The 9861-nt window shown below is 42.8% G+C and overlaps 1 long non-coding RNA gene across 1 annotated transcript; it reads left to right on the top strand.

Moving 5' to 3' along the window:
* The first annotated feature begins 1337 nt into the window (after positions 1-1337).
* LOC311227496 lies at positions 1338-2712 on the top strand. Its single transcript, XR_014619603.1, has 2 exons — positions 1338-1471; positions 2173-2712. It is a non-coding gene; the product is annotated as an uncharacterized lncRNA (long non-coding RNA).
* Positions 2713-9861: the final 7149 nt, after the last annotated feature.

The raw sequence follows: 9861 nt of genomic DNA, 5'->3' as shown, positions 1-9861 counted from the left end.
TTTTACTGTTTTATTGTGATGTTTTAATGTTGATTTTCGAGACAAAGAAAGAAAGAAAGAAAGAAAGAAAGAAAGAAAGAAAGAAAGAAAGAAAGAAAGAAAGAAAGAAAGAAAGAAAGAAAGAAAGAAAGAAAGAAAGAAAGAAAGAAAGAAAGAAAGAAAGAAAGAAAGAAAGAAAGAAAGAAAGATTCATTGCAATTTTAATTATATGCGCTAATGCTTTCGTTTTACATTTCTTCAACGTCAATGTTTTGTCTCTGGCCCTCTGTATGTCAAAGAGGCGTGGGCAGCCCTGTTCTAATATATTTCAGCCGACATATTTATATATTTGTGTGAACATGATTTGATTTGTCAATCTCTGAGGCACGTCTAGTCATAAAAACTGAACAGAGCTTGCCTCTCACAGCACACGTTCCTCTCTTTCCAGAGCATGTCTGCAGCCTTGGGATAATTGCCTCTAAGAACCCCTTACCTGTCGGCAGCAATGTCACGCTGAGCCTGTCCAACGACACCACTTTCACCTGGGGGTACTGGTCCAATGGAAGAGATGACATTATTATGCTGCATCCAGCGGGACCGATTGTAACTCCCCAATGGAAAAACAGGATCACGTACAACAGTACCGGTGGACGGCTGACAATAAGGTCACTCCAGGTGGCAGACTCGGGAGACTACATAGTACACAACATACTACAGGGTTCCCGTCTCGTTATAACGTTGTCAGTCCAGGGTAAGCTACCTGACAGAGTCCTTCTCCCCCTGACACACACTAACTTTCTTTTTTGTAAATTTTTACTTTCTTGTACATTCACATGTCATGTGTGCATGTGCTCACACACACACACACACACACACACACACACACACACACACACACACACACACACACACACACACACACACACACACACACACACACACACACACACACACACACACACACACACACACACACACACACACACACACACACACACACACACACACACACACACACACACACACACACACGTCGACGCCCTGTCTACTCCCGGCTGCCCTTGGGGGAAAGGACGACGAGATGAATCGCGTCGGCGACTGAGAAAAATGTGTGTGTGTGTGTGTGTGTGTGTGTGTGTGTGTGTGTGTGTGTGTGTGTGTATGTGTGTGTGTGTGCGCGTGTGTGTGTGTGTGTGTGTGTGTGTGTGTGTGTGTGTGTGTGTGTGTGTGTGTGTGTGTGTGTGTGTGTGTGTGTGTGTGTGGGTGTGTGTGGGTGTGTGTGGCGCATGCGTATGAATGCACACGCAGTCTTTTAACCCATGAAATGCAAGTGATATGTGATGCTATCTTTGTCTCACAGCCAAACAGGTGTCTTTCTCAGCCTCCCTCAAGGCTTCAGGATCTGGACACACAGGGCCTTATAACACTCACACTACCCTGGTCTACAGACACGTCATCACGAATGTTGGCAACGCTTATAATCAAAACACAGGTATGGTGGATACTAGATGACACAGGTGACATAATGTGTTCATACTGTAATGTTGCCAGTTATTACTTTTTAATAGTATGTGTAAGATACAACCACAAAGACATGCAAGCAACTGCCATTTGTGTTGTGCGTTTTAGCTAAATGTTAGACAGTTTTACCAACAGGACTATCATTGACCCTTACAGCAATTCTGTTGGCGAGATTATGGGATACTCACTAAGAAAAATAAACCATTCCCCCTGATAAAGATGAAACAGTATCAAATCTGTTTCTTTCTACACATTGCTTATTGTTTCTGAATTAACATGACAACTCTTAAATGAGCGAGCTGTCTATCAAAACCTTGAGTGACATGTGTGCTTGTTGTGCGTATAACAGTTGCGCGTGTAACACAAAGGCCTGCTGCTAACACATAGCTGCCTGCTAGCTACCTAGCAGGGCATGGTTTTGGAGGCATCCTGATGCGTTCTGATCGGGAAGGGCATGGTCGAATTCAGTTTAAGGATTTTAAAATATTCTGGCAAAAATTAACAGGCACCTATTGTTCATTTAATTTACTATAAATTACTTTTAGTTTATCATGCACCCTGATAATGGAAGTATGGGTCCGGTAATGTTAAGGGCTATCGTAAATAACAATTTCAATGTTTCTGTTAGTTGGATTAGAGGAGCGGACAATGATGATCTTGTTTCTCTAACAGGCTCCTTCACGGCGCCAGTGAAGGGTGTCTACCTGTTCAATTTCTTCATCCATGGTTCGGGAGCAGGACGTACAACAGCGGCTGTCCTGGTTAAAAATGGTCAACATGTAGTCATTGCACATGGACAACAACCTACCGGTGATGTTAGCTCTTCGAATGGAGCCTCACTTCTACTAGAGGCAGGGGATGTGGTGTATGTGCGGCTCTGGGCAAATGCATGGATCTATGACAGTCATGATCACCTCAGTACCTTCAGTGGCCATCTGTTGTTCACAGTGTGACGAGGAACATGGAACAGTACTATTATTTTAGTTTACATTTGCATTTGTTCAGTGTCCTGCTAAATGTAATATGTACATTACAGATAATTTCATGAACATCCTTTTATACATTTGAAAAGCTCTATTAGGACATGTCTGTCACTTCTTTTTATTATGTATGGTTGGCCCAGTCTTCAATCTGGGCTGTGTATGTACATGTATATCATAGATTTGCAGATTCTTTATCAAATACAAAATAAATGGAATTTTTATGAAGAAATGGCTCTTTAAACAATCCTTGGCTTCTGATCAAATGTGAGCAATTCTTTCCATTTCAAGTACTGACAGACCAGGCTGCAGAAACAAATTAGTGGGGGGGCATAACATTTTCTCGGGGGGCACAATGGTTTTTCAACACAGGTTCCCTTTTATACGTTTCAGCTGGGACAGCGGCGCTGTGGCTTGCTTGGCACTGCCCGCGGTGCTGAACTAAACAGCAGAGAGGCAATTGAAAAATCAAATTTCTCTCTATCTTAAGAACTTTCACTTATACAAAAACAGACTGAACGGATATATATAACAGACCTGCTGGGGCAGCGGACTGAGAGCAGGGGACACAAACAGGCTTGATAAGATGGTCAAGAAGGCCAGTAGCGTGGTTGGGGTGGAGCTGGACTCTAGCGAGGGTGGCGGAGAGGAGAAACCTTGCTAAGTTCCAGGCCATCAGGGAAAACCCCTCCCACCCACTATACACAGACTTGGCTGACAGGAGGAGCATGTTATAGGCTCACACTACCTAAATGCAGCACTGAACGGCACAGGAAGTCCTTCATTCCGACAGCCATCAGACTATACAATGCATCACTGTGCCTCACTGCATCACTGAGCACAGAGTGACAATTACCATCTTCCTGGACTCTTACTTTTTAAACAGCACTGTGCATTATTACACCTACTGTAGACTTCAGTATATTTTTACTGTATTTATTTACTGTATCTTTTATTCTATTTTTATTCTATTTCATTTTATTCTATTCTTAGGCCATTTGTTTTGTTATTCTTATTTGTGACTTGTTCTGTCTAAATGTTTAATGTTGAGTGATTTGCAGTGTCAAATTTCCCTCCGGATAATACATTTCTATTCTATTCTATTCTATATCTTTGAAAAGTCTCCATTTATTCAACACGTCTGAATTCACTGACAAAAATAAGGTGCATAAAAAAGCAAACAAAATTCCTCCACAGGCTACTCACCATCATAAGTAGAGAGGCAAGCGGTGTTTGGGGACAGAGTGAAATCTTCTTAAAACACTGCCCCTCACTCATTCCTGAACTTTTTTGTTAAGTCCTTCTCAAATGCCAACTGAATTAAATTGGCCTTAGTTGCGTCGATGAAGCATACTAAGGCGATGTTCTGTAAAGACGTTCTTGAGGATAGAAAACAAATTCTCACAGAGTGCCGTGCTAGCTTCAGTAGTGTTGTTGTTGACATCAGTGCCCACTAGGGCTGTCCCCGACTAAGGATTTGGATAGTTGACTTTGATTGACAAAAAAAATAAAATTAAAAATTCCTTTTTACCAGGGTGGGCACAGCTGACTCAGTGGGCGGGCCCAGCCCCCTAATGCCCGCCCATGACGCCGGGACTGAGTACTGATACATCTTTCTCTCACCACCTGCCTCACAGACATCAAAGCATGGATGCAAAATAACTTTCTCAAATTAAACTGCAATAAATCAGAAATCATCATTATCGGTCCAAAATCCCTCACCAGCCACACCCAGGATTTCACCCTAATGGTTCCATTGTCACCCCCTCCACTCACATCCGTAACATTGGCATCATCCTGGACTCCACCCTTTTTTTCCTCCCCCATGTGAACCACATAACCAAATCGGCCTTCTATCACCTCCGGCACATTGCTCGTCTCCGCCCCTCCCTATCACTCTCCGCTGCTGAAACACTGGTTCATGCATTCATATCATCAAGACTAGATTACTGCAACAGCATCCTCTACGGCTCACCAAACACTATTCTCAATAAACTCCAATATGTCCAAAACTCTGCTGCCTGCATGCTCACCTCCACCCGTCGCTCTGATCACATCACCCCTGTCCTCCACGACCTCCACTGGCTTCCAATCAAATACAGGATACATTTTAAAATACTACTCATCACATTTAAAGCCCTCAACAACCTTGCCCCTCCCTACCTGTCCAACCTCCTCTACCGTCACACGCCCACCCATCGCCTTAGGTCTGCAGATGCCAACCTCCTAACACCTCCCACGACCAAGCTCCGGACCTGGGGCGACAGGGCCTTTGCTGCTGCCCCCTCCCTCTGGAATGCCCTCCCCAGCCATATCCGTGATGCAAACACCCTGACATCTTTTAAATCAGCCCTCAAAACTCACCTTTTCAATCTTGCTTTTGACCTCTAATTCTGTCGGTTTTATTTTATTTTGTCATGTATTATTTTGTTCTGTTTTTGTTCTGTTTTTTTGTTTTGCCATAGTTTGTCTCTCCTGCCCATGTAAAGCGTCTTTGAGCACCTGGAAAAGCGCTATATAAGATAGATGTATTATTATTATTATTATTATTATTATTATTATTATTATTATTATTATTATTATTATTATTATTATTATTATTATTATTATTATTATTATTATTATTATTATTATTATTATTATTATTATTATTATTATTATTATTATTATTATTATTATTATTATTATTATTATTATATTATTATAAAAAATGTCAATCAATCAATCAATCAATCAAATAACAACCGGTTTGATTGATTGATTGCATATTTTACTAGGTACTGTCTATCTGTATGTAATGTTATGATGGATTGAAAATGGGGGACCCTGATGTAAACAAGACGAAAGTCTTTCTCTGGTCTGTGTTACGGTTTGTATAGCGACCCCAATGCCTGTAGCTTTATGCCAAGCAAGCAGTGCAAAAATGCTTCCGCATTCGTCACCGCACGCCAGTGCGGTAAAGCGCCCTTCTTTTCAGACAAATGCTACCGTGCGTGCACCGGCGGCGGCGTGCTCGCTCAGGTGCGTGCGTGCGCCGGCGTGCTCGCGCGAGGTGCCCGCGCATGCGCATGAGATCCCGCCTCGAGCGGAGCTCAATATATATAAGTCACCGCCCCTTATTCAGTATCTAGCAATAGCTCAATTGGCAAGGCCACATGGCTGTGGATCCTATGGCTCGTTTGCTGGCGAGTTCGAATCCCATCGAAAATATTTTTTAACGTGATTTTTTTTTAACGTGTATTCTTTCGCCGGTTAAGGTTAGGCATGGTTAAGGTTAAGGTTAGGCATTGTTTCGGAGTTGGTTAAGGTTAGAACGGTTAAGTTTAGGCGCTGTTAAGGAGCTGGTTAAGGTTAGAGTTTGTCAAAGAGAATGGCAATATAATTTCTATGGTTAAGGTTAGGCATGGTTAAGGTTAAGGTTAAGGTTAGGCATTGTTTCGGAGTTGGTTAAGGTTAGAACGGTTAAGTTTAGGCGTTGTTAAGGAGCTGGTTAAGGTTAGAGTTTGTCAAAGAGAATGGCAATAGACAGCCTATTTCCGCGCGACCTGGGCGCTGGGCGGCGGAAAATAAAAGGCGCATTACTGCACGCAACTACGGTAAATTTTTGCACTGCTTGCTTGGCATAAAGCTACACGCGACCCCAATAGCACGACACAGACAGGTAATCAGAGTTAGCCAAAGCAAGGGCATTATTTATTTAATACAAAAAAGCGGCACTCAGCCTTTAAGGGGGTAAAAACATCAAACGTCCATGAACACAAAAAAAGGCGGCACTGTGCCTTTAACGGGCGAACAGGCTGGGAAAAAGTAACGGGGATCTTCTTCGTCCCTACAACCGAGTAGGGCTCTGCGGCTCAGCTCTGCCAAGGAATCCTCTTCCTCCCGAGCAGACGCTGCCCACGGGCAACGCAGTACACAGGGGGTCCGAGGGGAACGGGATGAGAACACGGCATCCTCCCGTGGAGTAATAGGGAGCGATGGCGAGCCTCACCCCAGGAACCAGGACCACGAAGAGGGAGTTGGGAAGTAGCCGGCTTGACGTCTGGAGTGGGAACACTGGAATCCTCCCGTGGAGTAGTAGAGAGCGAAGGCGGTGTCCCACTCCAGGAAAACGGCGACAGGTGGTGACGGGGGGCACGTCGTCTCACGCCGGAGACGCGGCAGTAGAACACAGGGGTTCCGAAGGGAACAGGTTGAGAACACGGCCATCCTCCCGTGGAGTAATAGGGAGCGATGACAAGCCTCACCCCAGGAACGGGGATCATGAAGAGGGAGCTGGGAAATAGCCGGCTCGACGTCTGGAGTGGGAACACTGGAATCCTCCCGTGGAGTAGTAGAGAGCGAAGGCGGTGTCCCACTCCAGGAAACGGCGACAGGTGGTGATGGCTGGCACGACGTCTCACGCCGGAGACGCGGCAGTTGATGGTAGCAACAAGAACGACCCGACCAGGAGTGGAGGGGAGTCTGCAATACAAGTACTCTCCCGAGCTGATCGCAAACTCCCATCAGGTGCGTGAAGGAGAAAAACATGGGGGACCCTGATGTAAACAAGACGAAAGTCTTTCTCTGGTCTGCATCCACTTAACAATTGTGTGTATTGAGCTGTACTGTATTGTACCAATTCTGCAATCTGTTATTACAATTTTCAATCAATCATTCTTTGTGGATCCCACCCTATAGTAATTTAAATGTAACGCTATTTAATTCCAGTGGTAATATGTGAGGATATCTATACTAAAAGCAGCATTCGTTTTGGAACTCTAACTTGTTTGATTTGATTTGAACGCTATTGGATTTCAATAATTTCAAGTAAAAAAGGTGAATACATATGAAAAAAGGTTGTTGATAGTTGAGTATGAAAATAAAGATGTGGACTTCCCCACAGGCAAAGGGACAGAGGTTCTGAAGATAGAAATGGAATATGTGAATATCCCATATGAAACCAACTTTACCCCATTTGATAGAATAGTACTCTGGTCAAAGTAAAAGGACTCTATTAGAAATGCAAAATATCTTATCTTATTCGATCTCATCTTATCGTATCTTATCTTATCTTACCTTATCTTATCTTGGTGTTTTTTTTTTTTATCCATATGGCATTTTATAGGCACGGCATATCAAATTGATAATTCCATTAATCTGATAGTGCTTACTAACTAACACAGCAAGGGTTGGGGGTTCCATGCACATTGTAGCTCAATCGGTAGAGTAAGGCACTAACAATACCAGGGTATTCCATTCCCTTTTTAGTTCAATGGGTAGAAGATGGCAGTGCAGGGGGTTCAATTCCCTGACTTTTTGAGTTTGACTACAGTTCTATACGGTTCTTAAATGGGTACAAGTTGCAAAGTTATAACATCGTACTTACTTACACAAACAAAGTATTAAACTGGCTGATGAATACAATCTTAGAATTAAATTAACATTAGAGTGAGTTTTAATGGATGACACGTGAACAAAAGGGGAACTCTATGAAGAAATACTGAATTCCAGAGATGGTTGAAAGCCGTATTTAGAGTTTAGTAGAGTAGTATCTGCAAGACAGGTTTTCTGACAACCTGTCAGCTATAGAATCCTTGCCAATATTGCTTAATTTAATTAGCAAACAAGCCATCAGGAAGTTATGGAACATTCTCTCATTCAGTTTGGCATATTGTCTGACAACAACAATGCCTTTTCAATTTTAAAACAATAACTTCTAAAGTGTTTTACATCATATACAAGCTTGTGTGGCTCCCTGACTGATGACGCATGAACTGGGCTTGAGAGAGCGCACATGCGGATGCAGGCTTGCGGCGGCACCGGGCTGGCATCAAAGGAGGTACCGACGGTGATGTCACTGATCTTATTGAATCCTTATACGAAAAGCTCTGTTTGTCAATCAAAGTGTCTGCATGGCATGCTGTGAGAACAATCACAATATAGCACGTTGACAGCACGTCAAGATGAATGCCTTTCTTCGCTGAGTGAGTCTGTGATTATGATCCCTCTATTGATTCCTAGATGTCGATATTGATTTGTCTGCATGTGTGCATTGAGCAGGCAGGCCTAATTAATTATGCATGTAATGGTATGTGGCTCATATAGCCTTGAACGAATCAGCTGTCACACAAAAATATATATTTTGTCATGATTCTATGCTATCTTTTTTTTTTATGAATTATATATATATTGCTAGAATTTCTTATGTCATTCTTTGCCTCTTGCTACCCATTGCAAGGACAATCTATAATTGTGCATATTTTGCTAGATTATTTATTTGCTCATGTGACTCAGATCTGATTTCTTTCACAAATCACATGGAATCTGATATTTTCTATTCTAAATCAGATAGCCTACAGTAGGTCTGATCATTTGCAATACGACCTCAGTCTGAACAGTCAACAACAGAACAAAGTGTAAATGGTAAATGGCTGCATTTATATAGCGCTTTTATCCAAAGCGCTTTACAATTTGTTCCTCACATTTGACCTGTTCACTCACACATTCACACACCGATGACAGAGGCAACCATGCAAGGTGCCAACCTGCACATCGGGAGCAGTTAGGGGTTAAGTGTCTTGCTCAAGGACACTTGACACACTACGCGGTAGGAGCGGGAATCGAACCGGGAACCTCCGGATTACCAGAAGACTGCTCTACATCCTGAGCCACTTTCTCACTCATCAATTTATAAATTAAACCATAAACTGTGACTTCAGTGTCCATGTTTATACTTCCATCTTGTTCATTTGCTCATGCAGGTCAGTTCATGGGCGGGACACACTGGAAACTGATATTGGCCACAATTTAAAAACAAACAAACAATGTGAACAGCCAAACCAAAAAATCTGATGTAATAAGCAATGAATCAGAATAGACCTGTCGCTAAACCACGCCCCCTTTGAAAACTCGGACACAAAGCCGACCGTGAATGACTCTCGTTGACGATGGCTGCAGGCAGCCCCTTTCCTGACTGTGATGCAAGCCTTGCTTCACAGTCACGAAAGGGGCTAGGCAGCGGGAGATTTACCACAGCAGGTAATAGACCTGTTTTTTAAAGATAACACAAATATTTCATCTAGAAGCAGACAGAGAGGGTTACAATATGCAGTGGAAAAGTACGTTCATGAGATACACATTTACCTTAGACCTCCATGGTGATGCAAGCATTAGCTATAGATACCGTCTCAAGCATTACTTACAGTTGACTTGATTGAAGATTACAAGAACTATGACGATAATCCATGATTACTACTATTGCTGATACATTTAGTTTAAGGCTAGTGGGCCAACGCAGTATACGAGCGAGACCCGACAGTTGTGTCACTAGTAGAATGAGGAAAAAAGTGAGAGCTGTCACTTGCCAACAATCCTCCTCCATAAAGGGGTGAGACGTCAA

This window comes from Notolepis coatsorum (assembly GCF_963971535.1).
Source record: "Notolepis coatsorum genome assembly, chromosome: 4".
NCBI lineage: Eukaryota > Metazoa > Chordata > Actinopteri > Aulopiformes > Paralepididae > Notolepis > Notolepis coatsorum.
This window is presented reverse-complemented; position numbering and strand designations above follow the sequence as displayed.